This window comes from Sturnira hondurensis, unplaced genomic scaffold (genome assembly GCF_014824575.4).
Source record: "Sturnira hondurensis isolate 20B ecotype Veracruz unplaced genomic scaffold, ASM1482457v3 Scaffold0020489, whole genome shotgun sequence".
In the NCBI taxonomy this organism is placed as follows: domain Eukaryota; kingdom Metazoa; phylum Chordata; class Mammalia; order Chiroptera; family Phyllostomidae; genus Sturnira; species Sturnira hondurensis.
Window position 1 is genome coordinate 4,573,568 of NW_028093120.1, and position 18,648 is coordinate 4,592,215.

The 18,648-nt window shown below is 32.8% G+C and overlaps 1 long non-coding RNA gene across 1 annotated transcript in view; it reads left to right on the top strand.

The window, feature by feature from the left end:
• Positions 1–18,648, top strand: part of LOC118975681 (uncharacterized) — a 539,098-nt gene that overhangs the window by 310,397 nt on the left and 210,053 nt on the right. The window contains exon 2 of the long non-coding RNA XR_005064112.1: positions 5,991–6,128. This is a non-coding gene — a long non-coding RNA (uncharacterized LOC118975681). The remainder of the gene's footprint in view (positions 1–5,990; positions 6,129–18,648) is intronic.

Sequence of the window (18,648 nt, forward strand, 5' to 3'; positions counted from 1 at the left end):
TGATATTAGGCTGATTGTAAGGACATTCTTTTGCCTTGTGCAAAGTAAAAATTCCATGTTTCATAAAAATCACAGCAAAACCACATAAGATAAATTTGTGTTGATCAAAAATGCATCAATCGGGGTTAAGAATAATGAGACAACTCACCTTGTTTTTTGGAAAGTTACTTAGGATTTCTGGGTAAAATTTGATCTACTTTTTCTTTTTAAAAATATATTTATTTTTAATCATTTCATTGTTCAATTACAGTTGTCTGCATTTCCCCCCACCATTCCCCCCACCCAAGCCAACCCCCCCTCCCCTGCTCCCACCCTCCCTTGGTTTGGTCCATGGGTCTCTTATAGTAGTTCCTGAAAACCCTACCCCCAACCCCTCCCACCTCCCCTCTGGTTACTATCAGATAAAGAAAAAAAGATAGGTTGAGGAATTTTAAAACCTCTTATGAGGTGGGACTTGAGATATAGCAACTAACATATGTAAAACTGAGTTAAAAAGAACTTTTTCATGTATTATTTCTTGAAACTTTTATTGCAATCCTTTGAGGAGACAGAGGATCTGACATTATTAGCTGCATTTTAAGGCACTGATTCACAATAGCTAAATGACTCACTCAAGATGTTAGAGTAAGATCCTAGTGGTAGAAGCCTGAGGAAATTCCACTTTAGCTCCAGATGGAGTAGTTTCTTCTCCCCAACATACTGCCTTAAAAACAGGAATGAGCTTATTAAGATCACTGGACTTAAAGGTTTTGCTTCTGAGATGCAAACTTGAGGAGGGGATTTGAAAACAATAAGAACCACACTGACACTACCATTTTATTGTAATTTCTTCTTTTGCTACACTGATTGATAATTAATGTAGGAAAATCATAATTAGTCATATTTATTTAATGTTCAGAATATATCAGGTATATTGGTAAGTTTTTATGTGCATTATCTTGTTTAATTTTTCTCAATATTTTTATGAAGTAGAACAAATTATGTATCATGTCATTGCCAGGAGGTCATGACAATAATGGGAACATGGAATTCTGATTTCCAAATAATTTTTTCTAATAAAAGTTTGAGCTGAAAGAAATATAACTCTTTAAGTTCTTAAATAGCTCTTGCTGTTTACTTAGGTAACTAACGTCCTGCCAAAGTTTACAAACCTCAGGAAAAAAGTCATGTCTGCCTTTTGAAATTTTACACTCTGAGGAATAGATTAGAAATGTATAATTATGATGTAATAAGAGGAGAAAGAAGACAGGAGGAAGGAATAGATGGCAAAGAAAGAAGAAAAGGAAAGAGGGAGGGAGAGATAAAGGACAGAAAAAAAAAAGAAGGAGCTAATCCCTTCTGCTCATAATTGTCTCAACAAAATAGAAAACAGCTTGGCTTGATGGGAGCACAATAATTTATTTAAGTTTCTTTCGAAGTGACTTTAAAATGTATTATCTTCTTTCTTGCCTAGTTTTGTACTTGTAGTGTGAGCTTGAATAAATATATTAGCTCTCTGTATTACTAAAAAGAGTGGCCTTGTATGATATTTAGCATTTGGACTTGAAATCAGAAATGCAAACTAGGATTAGAGAAAATATTTGGTTGACTCATGAAATTACTACTATTATACCATTTTTGTCTGACAAAAAAAGGTCAGTGTCCTGTGGTTTCAACTAATATAAATAAGAGTAATAAACGTCAACCATCTTTGGTAGTGAAGGCTACAAGCAGTTGGGATACATTTTCTCAACTTGCTCATAAACTATACTTTCACCTTCCTTTGACTTGGTAATATTGGTAGTATCTCAACATGGAATGAAGTCATCAATCTAATTTTCCAAACTTTGTTTTCTAATTTCATTCTTTGAGGTAAGTTATGTCAATGTATAGGTAAATATGATCTGATTTTGATACCAGTATATTCATAAATATAGAGCAGGATAAATTTTAGAAAAATCTATGACAGAATAAATTTTAGGAAAATACTTGTATTATTTCTTTGAATGGAAGGTTTCATTGGAACAGTAAACTTTATCAGAAGTAAAAAGAATAAAGATGGCCCTACACATGTAAATTTTAAATAGGACACCAAGCAAGATGTACTCACATAATTTGCAAACATATTTAAAAATATAAAGCACTTATAAGCTTTTAAAAGAAATATGTATTGTGAATACTTAAATCAAATGAATAATAAACATAATTTAATACTGCAAGTACTACGCATAGCATAGAATTATTATAAAAACTGGAAAATCTAAAATATAAATATTAATTTGTGTGTTAAATGTTTATAATTTTAGGTTTATTGGAATATAATTGACTAAAATTGTAAGATATTTAAAATGTACATCATGATTATTTGATACACATATGTACTGGGAAAGGATACACATATGTACTTAATTAGATGGGTACACATATGTACCCATCTAATTAATTAACAGATACACCAACTCACATATTTATCTCTCCCTCTCTTCTTTTCCTGTTTTTTTCTTCTTTTTTGGTCAGAATATTTAAGTTGTACTCTCTTAGGAAATTTCAATTATACAAAACAGTGTTATCAACTATAGTCACCATGTTTTGACTCCTGTAAAAAATGCCATTGAAATTTTGATAGAGATTTTATTGAATCTGTAGGCTGATATTAATTACATTGACATTTTAAAAATATTAATTCTTCCAATTTATACATTTTCAGTAAATGAAAATTTCTTTTCATTTATTTGTGTCTTTTCAAATTTCATTCATCAGTATATTATAGTTTGCAGTGTACTGATCATTTGTCTCCTTAGTTAAATTTATACTTCAGTACTTTATTTCTTTAATCCAATTATAAATGGGATTGGTTTCTTAAGTTCTCTTTCTTTTTTTTTTTAATTTTATTAATTTATTTTCAGAGAGAGGGGAAGGGAAGGAGAGAGGGAGAGAAATATCAATGTGTGGTTGCCTCTCATGTGTCCCCTGCTGGGAACTGGCCTGCAACCCAGGCATGTGCCCTGACTGGGAATTGAACTGCAATCCTTTGCTTCACAGGCCCACACTCAATCCACTGAGCTACACCAGCCAGGGCGTTAAGTTCTCTTTCTAATAATTTATTACTAGTGTATAGAAACACAACTAATTTTTGCATGTTGATTTTGTATCTGCAAATTTACTGAATTTTTTATTAGTTCTAAGAGTTTTTTGGGTGGAGTCTTTAGGGGTTTTTACATATAAAGTCATGTCATCTGAAAATTTCTTTCTTTCCAATTTGTATACCTTTTTAAAATTTTTTTTAATTCCTCTGGCTAAGACTTCTATACTATGCTGAATACACTTGGCAATAGAAGGCATCATTCTCTCATTCCTTATTTTAGAGGAAGAGTTCTTGGCTTTTTATTGTTTAATATGGTATCAGCTGTAGTTTTGTCATATATAGTCTTCATTATTTTGAGGTTCATTCCCTCTATTCCCCCTATGTTGAGAATACAAGAGAGGATCCAAAAAAGCCCATAATTTATTTATAAAAATTGTGTACTTATCCCTACATGTTTATTTTTCAAGTATATTTTATTGATTGTGGTATTATAATTGCTTGACTATTTTTCTCCCTTATATCCCCCTCTGCTCTGCACCCCTTCTCCCTCCAGGATCCCTGCCTTAACCCATGTCCACAGGATGTACATATAAGTTCTTTTGCTTCTTGATTTTCTATACTATTCTTAACCTCCCCTTGTCTGTTTTGTGCCCACCAATTATGCTTCTTACTCCTTATACCTCTTCCTCCACCCATTTTCCCCTCCCCCTCCCTGCTGATAATCCTCCATGTGATCTCCATTTCTGTGATTCTGTTTCTGTTCTAGTTGTTTGCTTCGTTTGTTTCTGTATTTTCTTTTTAAGTCTGGTTGTTAGTAGTTGTGAGTTTGTTGTCATTTTATTGTTCATAGTTTTCATCTTTTTTTCTTAGGTAAGTCCCTTTAACATTTCATGTAATAAGGGCTTGGTGATGATGAACTCTGTTAACTTGACCTCATCTGGGAAGCACTTTATTTGACCTTCCATTCGAAAGATAACTTTGGTAGATAGAGTAACCTTGGATGTAGGTCGTTTTCTTTCTTGATTTTCAATACTTCTTTCCAGTCCTTTCTTGACTGTAAGGTTTCTTTTGAGAAATCAGCTGACAGTCTAATGGGCACTCCTTTGTAGGAAACTCTCTGCTTTTCTTTTGCTGCTTCTACGACTCTCTCCTTATCTTTAATCTTGGATAACTCAACTATGATGTGCTTTGCAACTTCTTTGGGACTCTCTGAGCTTCCTGGACTTGCACGCTTATTTCCTTTGCCAGTTTGGGAAGTTTTCCTTCATTATCTATTCAAATAAGTTTTCAATTTCTTGCTCTTTCTCTTCTCCTCTGGCACCCCTATGATTCAGATATTGGAATGCTTAAATTTGACCTCAGCTTCTCTTAATTTTTTTGAATTCTCATTTCTTAATTCTGTTCTGATTAAATGTTTATTTCTCCCTTTTGTTTCAAATTGTTGATTTGAGTACCAGTTTCCTTCCCTTCGCTGTTGGTTCACTGTATATTTTCTCTTATTTCACTTTACATAAGCTTCATTTTTTCTTTTATTTTGCGACCATACTCAACCATTTCTGTGAGCACACTGATTATCAGCATTTTGAACTATGCATCTGACAGGTTGATTATCTCCTCATCCCTTAGTTCTTTTTCTGAAGTTTGATCTGTTCTTTCATTTGGGCCATATTTCTTTGTCTCAGCACAGCTGTTACATTGTAAGGGGCAAGCCTTAGGTATTCGTCAAAGCAAGACAACTCACTTCACTGTGTTATGGCCCTGTATGTGGGGGAGTGGTCAAAGAGGGAAAAATGCTGCTTGTTTATATTTTTATTCATGATTCAGTCTTGGAAAGTATATGTTTCCTGGAATATATCTATTTCTTTTAGGTTTTCAATTTTTTTCTTAATCATTCATAGTAATTGCCTGTGAACCTTAGTTTCATATCAGTTGTTACAGCTCATCTTTCATTCCTAATTTTAGTTATTTGAGCCTTATCTCATTTTCACTTGGTAAGTATCACTAAAGATTTGTGGGTTTTGTTTATCTTTTCAAACAACCAGCTCTTAGTTTCATTATTCTATTTTCTCTTTAGTCTGTATTTATTTCCACTCTCATCTCTATTTCTTCCTTTTTTGTTGTTAATTGGGATGCTCTTTGTTTTCTAGTTCCTTAAGATATAAAGTGAGGTTGTTTATTTGAAATCTTTCTTTTTTCTTAATGTGGGCATATTTTTCCTTCATTCTCTTTCCTCTGAGAACTATTTTTGCTGCATCCCACAAATTTTGGTATGCTACATTTCTATTTTAATTTGTCTAAGATACTTTCTTTGATTTCTCTTTTGATTGCTTTTTGGCCTTTTGGTTATTCAGTAACATGTCATTTAATCTTCACCTATTTGTAAATTTTCCATTTTTCTTCTGGTAATCGATTTCTAGTTTATTATACTATTGTGGCCAAAAATATAGTTGATATGACTTCAACTTTTTAAAAATTAATTATTTTTGCATAACATATTTATATCCTGACGTGTCTGTGAGAAGAATGTGTATTCTGCTGCTGTTGGATGGAATGTCCTGTAAATATAGATTAAGTTCATTCGATCTAATGTGTAGTTAATGTCCAAATATACCTTGAGTTTCTGTTTGAATGATGTGTTAAATGTTTTATATAATTCATGAAAATTTTGTTAGGGTAATATTTTTCTATATTTATCATTAAATATAAATTTCAACAAAAATATAATTTTCAAGATTAAAGCAACAACCAAATGAATATATTTAATTAGAATTGTTGTGTCTGCTAATATGGGTAAAACAGCATGGTAATTTCTGTTTAAATAGTGACTTGATATAAAACAAGATGAAAAGTAGGTTGTGTTTAAATATGGAGAGTAAAAAAGAAAGATCACTTGTAGTCACAACAATATATATATTTTTCTTAACAGATGACCTGAAAGGATCGCTACTTACTGTCCTTCAGAATCTACGAAGCAACATTTTTGCATTACTACTGTCAAAGGATATCTGTACAGAAACCAGTTCCATTTTGAAGGTCATAATTTGGACCCTGTTTCAGAAAGCAGGTACAGTTCATCTTTATTAATCTGCCTTGAAAACTGAAAAGAATGTTGAAGAAAAAAAGCAACCACAATACTATGTATATTATTTACGGAAATCCTTAACAAAACCTCAATATATTAAAGTTTCAATTTTGTACTCTCAAAATAAGTGAGTGTTTTAACTTTAAATTGAAAAAAAACTTTAAGTCACTAAACACAAACACTAGAAATATTCTGGAAGTAATATTGATGTGAAAAATAGTAAAATATTTTGTCTTTATTAAGGTTTTAGTTATGAGAATGGGAAGTACCTACAGATGTGTTAATTTGCTGAAAACAATAAGGGGAACAGTACACACTATTTTATTGTAATCTCCTATTTCATACTATCTTCCTCGATCCATATATAACATGCTAGTGAATGTATTTTATGATTTTTGACAGCATGAGATCCAAGACAATGCTTATGTTATGTAAACAGGACGTCATGGTCAATGAAAAGTTGAGTTATTCCCACCTTATTAGGGAATCTCCCAAACGCAAGTGACTTTCTTGCTCTTTGCTCAGCAGCTTCACATTCTTCAATGCTTATACAATAATACAAATCATTAAATATTAATTGAATCTATATTAAGTAAAAGTGGACATTGCATAACAAAAGTGATCATTGCACAACAATAAGAACCATTAACATATTTTAGAATACATTGTTAGACATATTCAATATTCATGACTAAGTGAGCATTAATGGATTATCTTACTTCCGTGGTGTGTACTTACATAATATTTATGTTGTATTTTAAATAATCAACCAAGGATGTCAGTTAACTTTGGATATATAATTATATTTTTCTGTTACTTGTAACATATTGACAATATCACTCCCAAATGTAAAGCTGACATATATCTGATCTTTAATTTTTCATGTTAATTCAAGTTAATTGATTCAAAATATTGAGAAGTATTTTTTTCAGCCTGTTCTATGCTTTCAGTTTTTTGTGGCTTCAAAATTAGAGGAAAAAATAAATGTGACTAAATCTGAATTTTAGAGCAGTTTTGTAGGAGAGTATAAGAGTCTAGAGTTTGACCAGTGTGATTTTACTTTGTATTACTCATGCTCAGATAGATCCTGGGAGGCCACCACAATAAATTTTATATTTTAAGTATCTTTCATTCATTAGATGAAACCATATCAGTTTGTCATTTTTATTGAAATCCCTAACTGCACCAGGTGTTTAAAATTAATTTTGCACAGAAAAACAACCATAAATTTTACATTTTCCCAAAGAGCAGAAAACAAGTAGAGAGGAAAGATAAAAAGTTGGGTTGAAAGTTTCTGATCCTGAACCCTCAAACCATGAAAAGCAATGAGTTCCTCATAAATTAGTCCTTAGCTGTATTCTAATATTACACAGATTTTTACCCAAATTTTATGAGCATAGTTATGTTTGTTACAAGAATGATTTCAGAATAAGTTATATATACAAAATAATATTAAAATAAGAATTATGTTCTGTCTAAAATTATATATGCACATCTAGGAAGATATTTATCTCTATATACATTATGTCTGTGTATAAACATTTTTATTCATAACTTTTAATCACTGGAGCATCTCAAATAAATCAGACTTTTATGAACTTGCTACTTCTTCAATATCTGTGAATACCAAAGGTAAATTATATGTAGACACCTTAATTGAATTTTGTAATGTAGAAAACATTTATTTATGGTTCTTGTGACATTTTCAAAGAAAGACAACTGAACATAGCATACCAGCTGTAGGTAAGAGAATTTTGGATCTAATGCTTACTTCCAGATGGGTGATGGATATGCAATTTAAATTTATGGTTAGACATATGAGCAGATGGAAATAGAATGGAGTGAATGTCTTTGCCACCTGTGAACTGGTGCATTCTATCAATTACCAACTGAATTATATTAAATTCAAGTAGTTCAACAGGACTCTAATTAATTTTTTAGAAGAGACTTTTCTCAACCTATTAATAAATCTGGGCTTCAGGTTGAGGATGTAGAGCTTATTTAACTGTACAGGGGACCTATGGAAGCAGTTTGGGCAGAGCATTGTTCAGTCTTGTCATGTCACTCTTGTTATTTCTCTGCCCAACTAATTGAAAAGCATATTGGTAAAATCGGAAGCAACTGAAACAAGGGAGACAGACTGAGCACTCCAAAAGAGACGTAAGGGAATTAGAATTGATGAATCTGATTAGAGTCGATTCACAGTGTCACATTAAATGAAACCCTGTTTCATTCACATACTTGCACCTAATCTGTTATAGAACTAATAAAAACATTCAGGGGAGATACTGACAGTTTCATCTTGACACAATCAAGTAAATTCATTCTATAATAAAAGGCAACATGTATTAAAAGGGGTCCATAGTTCAGCCTCTGAGACTGAAATGCTTCACTCAATAACTTACACCACTCTATCCAGTAGGTGTTGGCTTAGTTCCAAGAGAAAAAAACTTTGTTCCATTAGAGAAGAGCCTACCTAAGTGGCTATCGCTTTACAGATGTTCAGAATTGGCAGCATTTTTATCATTCATGAAAACAACCAAACAAAACATCACATATTCTAGTTGTCAGTATCAGTGTATGCAACTACAAAGCACTACAGCTGAAAATGTAGAGTGGGGTGTTTTCCCAATTTTGACAATGGAAAATTTGATTTTGTTTCTTAATGTTTTGAAAATTGCACAGATATTGGAAAGAAAGAAAATAGTCTTTTTCGTATATGTAAGTTGTTACATCATGTGAGTTAACAGCATTTCTATTTGGCATATTATGTATATAATGGTATCCTGAATTGACAAAATAATGGGGAGGTTCCATGGAGATAGTTTTGGCTAAATATCAGAAATGATTTCATAATAATTAGAGTGTTCACAGTAGTTCTTCAGGGATATTATGTCCAAATAAGCAGGAATGTACAATTTTTAATTGTTAGGAAGGGAAATGGAACAGTTCCTTTGAAAATTATTATTCAATAATAAATTCTTAATTCATTGTAAGATGTCTGTTACAAAAATCTGTATTGCGCCATTTGTAAAATTAATTATTTAATTTTAAATATATTTGTAGTTTTTGGAAGATAATGTTTATGATATTTTATATGCAAATTTGTTACATAAAGTGTACCAAAATACCTAAGTATGTTAATCAAAATAAAATGCTTCAGTAATTTATCAGTTGGTAGGAAATAATACATAATTAGAAGTTGTATGAATTTCTTAGCGTTTACCTCTATCTTCCAGTGATAGAAGTTGAGAGGGGGGTTGATTGTGTTGGTTAACAAGGGGTATCTTTAATATAAGCTTATTTATAAAAAGTATGTTGGTGAATTAATATTTATCAAGTTTGTTGCTAAGGATATTTGAGGAAACTAGGTTTTTCCAGAGCAAGTACAGGAAAAAAGTAATAAATTTCAGTGTGCTATAACAGAGTGCTTATATATTAGAGTGCATAGACCTTTAGTAGAATAATGTAAAACACTTAACATTCACAGTTCCTAAACATTCAAACAATTCAAGTAATTTGAATGTATGCAGAGTACCTCATACACAAACCTAGTAAACAACTCGTATTGCAGATTTCCATTGTGGAAAGAATTTATAGAAAAAGAAAATATTGGCATTTAAGATGTGTCATTTTTGCCTACATCTTTAAATGCTGAAGAAGATTAAGCATGGAAAAGAAAAGCCAAAATGATTTTTCTGGAGCATTTTTTAATGTAATGTTTCCATCCAATCATAAATACATACCAGCATGGAATCTTAGTCTGAATGCTCAGCTCCCTGAATGCCTCAAAGCTGTGCTGACAAAATATTTAAGGGGCTCGACTCTACCAGTAGACGTTTAAAATTCATTTAGTATCTCTGCACTAAGACAAATGATTAATATACAGACATTCCCCTAAACATTTTTATATTTGCTGAGAGGACTGAGATGATTTTGACAAATGGAAAAAAATCATAGGCTTTGGAATAGGCAGATCCAGGATTGAACCTCTGCTGTAAATTGGATAGAAGAGAATTAGAAACATGGGCTTAATCGTAAGGAACCTCAAGTTTTATTCAGCTTTAAAAAGTGAATAATGTTTCCTTTTGCAAGGGTAGGAGAAGTTGAAATTAATTATGTCTATCTATGAATCTACATACACACACATATTTGGAGCTTGGGAGTTTGGTTTCTGGAAGATGCTTAACAGGACTGGTATTGTGATAGAATGAATAGCATGTATTTTGCCACCGAGTAGAACAAACTTTATTGTCTGATAAAATTTTTAAAAAGGGGAAGGAAAGAGAGGAGGAACGAGAGATGGAGGTAAAGGGCATAGGAACTAAAGGAAGAAAAGGAAGAAGAAGAAAATGAATGAAGGAAAGAAGGGAGGAAGAAAGAAGGAAGAGGAAAAAGAAACTAAAGAAATAAGAGATGGAGAGAAGGAAGAAGAGGAGGGGCAGAAAGGAAAAAACAAAGATGGCCCTTTTTCTCATCACAAAGTATTTGCTTGCATTCTAGGGCTGCTGTGGGACCTAAGATTAGCACAGAAAAGTGATCCACCTGTTATGAAATATTAGAAAATGGGATGTAAAAAACCTCCCAATCATGTCATAAAATATTAGAAAATGGAACACAAAAAACTCCTTCCCAATCATAATGTACAACATTGATTATATAACACTCTGATGGATTTTGTGTTAGCATATAGCACCATTTCCCCATCTTGTACTCTCTGGTGTACTCGAGAGTCTGGGGCCTAGTAACTACAGTTCTCAGAAGACCTGCCCTAAGATTTAGCTTTATGTGCCAGTCAATAAGTACTTTGAGGAAAACAAGAAAAATAAACATGAAAAAAGGTATCGTGGGATGCTGATGATAAAGACACAGAAGTCTTATCATTGTCCTTCCAGCTATAGTGCCCCAGATGGTTTCCTTAGAGTCATCTGTCTCAGTGCTGGAAGCTGTCATCATTTCTAACAGCTATCTATAGTTTTTGAAGTTTCTAACTCTTGAAAATTTAGGAGTGGTCTTTCCTAATATTTATCCCAATGCGACTTCTAACAGTTTATAAGAACCTAAAATATGAATTAATTTCTGCTTGCAATACCCATGAGGGTTTTTTTTTATTGACCTAACCTTGATAGGTAAAAAATAGGTCTAAACAAACAACCCCAAAATATCACACTCACACAGCCCAAATACATACAAAAGCCTAACAAAATGCATACAAGCATGGAGATATATTATGCTCTTTGATGAGTAAACTCAACTGCAGGAAAGGCTCAAACCACCCTCAATTAGTTTTATTTTGTGTAACTCATAAATAATTAACATAATATGTGAACTGGACAGAGTGGACTACTGCAGTAGGCCTCTGGAATAAAATAGCACGTAAAATGTTCTGTGTCTCTACAAAAAGTTGGTAAACAAATGAGATGAGACTGCAGATCAGTGGAGAAAGAATGTGCTATTTCCTACATAATTCTAATAAAATACTATATCCATAAGAAAAATATTTAAATGAAATCAGATCTCTCAGCATGCCAAGCTTAACAAATAAGCAAACTCCAGTTAGATTTAAAACCTAAATTTAAAAGGCAGAATTTTAAAAATTAGAAAAATTATTGGCAATAATTTTATTAGCTCAACAAAAAGAAAAATCTTTTAAAAATTTATTTATCTTTAGAGGGGAAAGGAAGGAGAGAAGGAGGGAAATATCAATATATGGTTGCCTCCCGTGAGTCCCCTGCTGGAAACTGGCCTGCAACCCAGGCATGTGCCCTGACTGGGAATTGAACCGCGATCGTGTGGTTCACAGGCTCACACTCAATCCACTGAGCTACACCAGCCAGGAAATATTTTAAATATGAAAAGTTTATTTATTAACAGAATGAGAGGTGTAAATACTATTTAAGAAGTAAGATTATGGTAAGACATCTTGGTACATAAACTTTTAAGCTCTCTTTTGCTTGTTAAAAAAACCAGACTCTGATCAGTTAGAGATCAATACTTTTACACAGGTTCTATAGAATAACTTTCCAAGTTTGCATTTTACCAGCATGGTATATTGCAGTATTGTCATTAATTCTTCAGCCCTCTCTGTCTGTGTTATTTGTCATGTGACTTCCCAGTTCTTCTAAGTAATGAATAAAATACAATATTATTTGCCCTTTGACTTTGGGCTTAGCCACCTGACTTGCTTTGCTCAATAACATGAGGCAAATGTAATGCTACACCAGCCCTGTGGCTAAGGCCTTAAGACACATTTGTTATTTCCTCAAACCCCATGGATCTTTTCACACTCACCAAGAAAATAAAAAAGAAAAGAGATAGGTGGAGTTAATCCAGCCCAGGGTGAACCATTCCAGCTAAGCCCAGTCTTAAAGCCCTGACTTTCAGCCACCCAACATGTGATAATAAATGGTCGCTACTTTAAAATGTTGAGTTTTGGGATGGTTTGTTATAAAACAATGGCTAACTGATATCACAACAAAGAAATTTATGTTCACTTATTTTTTTACTTTATTTTTATTGTTGACACTATTACAGGTGTCCCTATTTCTCCCCTTTGCCCACCTCCACCCTGCCCCAACTCCCACTTCCCTCTGACCATCATCACGTTGTTGTTTGAGTTTATGGGTTAAGCATATATATTTTTTGGCTAATCCACAAAGAAATTTATGTTCCACTTATTCTTGATACTCATTATCTCCAACTATGCATTTCATGGCACTTCTCAAACTCCTCTGTTATGATTAACCCTATTTGGCATGCGTTACTCTTCCAGTTCTCCCCTTCCATGTTCAAGATCAAGGCAAAATACTCTTTGTACGATGTCTCAGAGTCTTTTTGTATGAAATGAAACAAATATGCTACACACTGACTGATTGCATCAATACGCATTAATCTTTTATTTCCTGTATGATACCTTTTAAAGTCAGGCGCTTTAATTTTATACTAACCTGTACCTTCCATACAGCCTTCCTTACAGTGTATTTGTAATATCTGAACCAAAAAGTGTAAATAATAATTTCTGATATAGACAATATTCATTATTATAAAGACATATTTTATATTATTTTAAAAAGTTAGCCCCGGCTGGTGTGGCTCAGTGGATTGAGCGCAGGCCTGTGTAGCAAGGGATTGTGGTTCGATTCCCAGTCAGGGCACATGCCTGGGTTGCAGGCCATTTCCCAGTGGGGGACACATGAGAGGCAACCACACATTGATGTTTCTCTCCTGCTCTCCTTCCCTTCCCCTCTCTCTGAAAATAAATAAATAAAATATTTTTTTAAAGTTTTTCACAAATTAGTCCTCCACATTTAAGTCTTTCTTTACTTTTCTATGGGGACGATGATGATAGTAGAGTTGAACATCACTCTTCTAAGATGGAAGTAATCTTTAAATAATGATCTACCATCTTTAGGGCTAATATGTCAAAATTGGAATGTAGAAAATTTTTATAGCTGCTACATGGTGAATTAGCAAACTAGACTACTGCAGCAAAGGTTACACTGTAAATGGTTTGCTAGCGACACTCTAGTGCCTTAGTAAACTTTCAAAAATAATAATGTTATTTAGGAAATGATATACTTCACTTAACCTCATTTCTTTTCTTTTTTCCTTTGAAAATGTTTATATTTTATTGGACTTTAACTTACAAATCAGTATTCCTATATGCTTTTTAGTAATTAGTTCATATATGAAAGGCATGATAAATTGTCCTCAAATTTCTCTGGAAGTGTTTAAATTGCACACAGTGGCACCAGATCTTGTGTGTGCTTAGTCAATTTTATTCTATTACCATGGTTGCAAACTTTATTATTTTTAAATTATGCTTTTAATTTAACACTACATTAAGCAAGTATATATATATATATATATATATATATATATATATATATATACTTCAAATCATTTTTCTTACCTAATTTGCTTCTGACGTTTTGAAGATGAGGAGAAAAAGTACTTTCAGTAAAAAGTTTTTGCTCACATGTGGCTTAGGTGAGTTGGGCGGGGTGGGGGGGGTGCTTTGCTTGCACATATGAGGGAATAGATAGATTTCCAGAAGATAAAAAAGCCTAACATCTGACATTGCTTATGATACTTATATATGTTTGTTCTCTTTTTCTTCTTTATGGGGTAATATAAATCAACTTCACCACCATGTCATAGATTTAACCTACAGACAATAACTATACTATGATAAATACTGCACACTACCTGTGTGTTTCTCAAATATATAAATTCTTAAAATAATTGAACATTTCCTCAGCATATTCTGAATATAATTTTAGCATTAAAATAGTGTATATTAAACTAGCAAGTGGAATGGAAAGCATTAAAGAATTTCTGAGGTTTATTTGGGATAAAGAAGAAGGTGAAAAATGTTTGTGATTATGTGTCACTATAGCAAATCATATTGTTTTAAGATTTCAGGGATGCCTAGCAGTGGAAATACCAGAGATGAGTACAATAGACTTTTCCATAGACTGAGTTTTCCAGGTCATTTAATCCTCTCTAGTGTCTTCAGAACACTCCGACAGAGTTAATGATAACAGATTGTCATATCACTGTCCTCATGATGACCTGTTTGGGTTGAAGATAAAGAGAGCGTTATACTGCTAAAGCTATGCGTAAAAATACAGTGATCATCAACTCATCAACTTTCTCTTTCTCTCTCTCTCTCTCCCTTCCTCGCTCCCTCACACATCCATGCACTCCTATGAGTTGTTGTATTGTGTCATTTTATTAGAAAGTATGAACTACCGAGAATAAAGTCAGGAGAATCAAGAATCAGGAATAAACAACAATAAGGCCAATATATGTGAGGCTTGAGTGATAAAAGGCGTGTCCTATGCCCTTAGAACTTTTCAGACTTTTAGTCACAGCCACGTAAGCAATTCTCACAGACATGGTATTCTGGCTTCACAATTCGTGACAGATTAAAAATAGAGTGTTGGAAGAGAGCCCCATTTTGCACCAACTTCCTTCTGAGGTTTTACAAAAAACACATGCCGGGATTCTTGCACCGAAGAGACAGGAAACTGGGTTAAATATGCCCCTCATTGGTCTCATTGGTTGTGGGTTAACATTTGGAGAATGAAATCCTGCAGCCATTTTGGACTGCCCTGCGTTGGCTGAACAAGCTTCCATGGTGCTAGAGAAAACCTAGAGACAGAGAAAGATAGATGCAGTGTGGACCGTGAAGGAGAGAAAATGTCAAAAAATACAGGAACTGCCCTTTGCCTGTAGTGGGACAGAGGGATTAGGGGTGGAAATATTAACATATCCTATTGATGTATAATTACAAAATGGTCAGATTCTCTGAAAACACATGAAATCTTATAACAAAGTTCTTCAGTGAATGTGGGAGACTTCATCCTAATCTTAGTCTTGGGCTAGAAATAACTTTTGCTTTTAGACTGATTCTACAGTTCAATTTATTGGAGAGCTATGTCAGCTCACAGTAATAAAGTCAGGAAATGTGAAGTAATTTGTTAGATCTAGTACACAAGACACTAAGTTCAATCAAAAACACCGATCACATTAGCTACTAGATAGAAAAGAGTCAAAATAAGTCGTTTAACACAATGGTTCACCTTTTTGAAATCTTCTATCTTGATATCTTATCTCATTTTAAATGGGGGACATGAGTATAATTAGTATTATTCATGAGTATAATTAGTCCTATTCATTTGTATTGAAAGACATTTAATAAGAGTCAGTTATACTCAAAATACAGGAATGAGCTGGGCATGTCATCGACCACGTTGGCAGTGTTCTCTGAAGGGGTTGAGCTTAAGTAGAGGGTGAGAAATGTCTCTTCTTATTACTAAGAAAACTGTTAACCTCCCGAATAGCATCATTTTTCTCAGATGTACTTTGTTGCTATTATTGTTCTACTGTACTAGGTGAGACTGACAGTCTTTATTTTGTTTTCCTATTATTTTCTCATTTATATATATTTATTTATTTACTTTGTTTGCCTATTATTTGCTCTAATTGTCATAGGCTGCATCTACTTTTTTCTGAAATGTGTCGTACAAATAACATATGAGCATCATAACATCCTATACTTCCAATTTTCTAAAATATTTAGTATTATCCATTTTAATATTTTATTTATTCATAGATATATGTACATATATATATATGATTTGCTTGTTTGAATGATCTAGGAATACAGTCATGAAGAAAATTTAACAAAAAAAAATTTCTTCTCTTTTGAGGTTGACTTTTTTGTATGGAAAAGCATTGAATAAATAGACAAATAAAAATGTACAGTATTTTGAAGTAATATTTTGGAAGAAATAAGTCAGTTAAAGAAATAGAAAATTTGAAGGTTAAGTATTTTGTTGTTCTTGATGTTTCTTTTTGTTTTATTTGTTTTGTTCTGTTTTCTGGGAGATCTTGTGAGGATATTCTGTTCAGGAGCCATGTGCTCTGACATGAAGGAAGTACTATGGCTAGCCACATGGCTTTTCCAGTGATAGAAGGAACAGAAGATACAAATGCTCTGAGGCAGGAGTGTGTTTGATATGTCTGGAAGGTTAGTATGCTGGAGAATGAGGGAGAGAGTAGACAACATGAAATCAGAGAGTTGGTGGGACAACAAAGGCAAGTCAGTCAATGTCAGGTATTGTGAGAGGTTTACCTTTCACTCTCTATGAGATGGGAATCTGTTGAAAGGTTTTGAACGGAAGAATGTCATAATGTAATTTTCATTTTAAGCATGTGTTAATGGAGTACATATGACAGGGATGAAAATAAAGGTACAAAGGATGTTACAGGTGTTTTACTCTTGAGTAACTGGAAGGTGGGAGTTGCCTTGGCAACTAGAAAAGTTAAATTTCTACTTACTGAGATTGAGATAATGGCAGGATACTGCTGGGGAGATAGAGGAGTTCATTTTCAGACAAATGCCTACCTGACATATAAGTGAAGATGTAAAGTAGTTAGGCATATGACTTTGGAGTTTAACTAAGCTGATTTGACTAGATATATAAAGTTGGGAGTTCTGCACTAGTGTTTCATGTTATTATAAAAGACAGGGAAAGGGAGATTTATATGGAAGACATAAGTTACAGGGATGAAGAGAATATGTAAAAGAGCCTGAGGAGGTGCGGCTACAGAAATTAGGGAAAACTGAAAAATGGTGCTTCAGATGTCTTGTAAAAATCCATGATAATAGCTGCTATAGGTCTACTAAGATGAGGACTTAGTACGGACTTGCTACTTATTTTGACTTCATTCTTTCTTTGTCAAAAGCTTTTGCAGTGGAGTGGTAGTTATGGTGGGAAGGAACATCTGGTCTGAGTGAATTTGAGAGGAAACGGAAAAACAAAACAAAACAAGGCAAGTACAGAAAGATGTTTCTCTAAAGCAATGATAGTTAATATTAACAATCTTAGTAATAATTATACAAAAAGAAATAATTCTTAAAGGTCAGGCACAATGATTGCATAAATCTACATTGAACACATACACAACTACAACACATAATTCCACTTTTTTCCTCCAAAATTTTATTCTCAGGCTCTAAATTTTCTGTATTTTCAGCAAACTTTTTTTATTTACTTCTGATTCTTCTTGATCTGCCTGAGTAGACAATAATTTATTAAAGATGTCTGTTTGTGTGATTGAAATACTTGATATAATGCATCTGAAAAGAGTTTTTATTATTTTATTTGCATATTACCTCTTTTATAAATTAATAAAAATCTAACAATAGGTGAAGTCAGAACTCAGTGTCATGTGACTGGAAGAGAGCCCTCTTCATGAAACAGTTCTTACAGTCATGAATACCTGTAGCTAACTGAAATAATTTAATTCTGGATTTTTTAAATTTAAATACACTGATAATAAATAAAAATTGAATATTAATTTATAATATATAAATATGTATTGAAAACAAAACAATACAATTATCTCAAGATAAAACAGCTGAATTTAATTTCATGCAAATGCATGCAGTTCTAATAATTTAAATTATAATCTTTTAATAGTTTATATACTATAGTTTTATAGCTAGACTTTTTGACCCATTAAAACTTAGAAGTATCAAATGATAGGATGTTTGTCATTCAAAAGCACAAATGTGAATCTAAACTCTGCTACTTCAAAATGATACAATGTGAAGCAAACCCACAGTCTCATTTTCCTCACTTGTAAAATTATAATAACTAGAATATTTACCATACTGAATCACTGTGGGACTTAGTGAGATGCACATACTCTGTATTCTTTGTGAAAGTAGAGTAATTTATCTACAGTGAAAAATGAGAGGAGAAAGAAAGACTAAGAGCTTAGTTAGATTTAGCTTCACAAGAACATCTTTGTCCATTAATCAGTCTCTGTTAAATTATTGAGGAGAAAAGATTACAGAAATAGAGATCTTTATAAACTACATCTTGAGTCCAGTCTCCTATAGTTGAAATTCAGTGAAATCAGAAACCTAGGAAAAATACAATAAAATAATTATTTATAAAAAATAATATTACTCAGATATCCCACA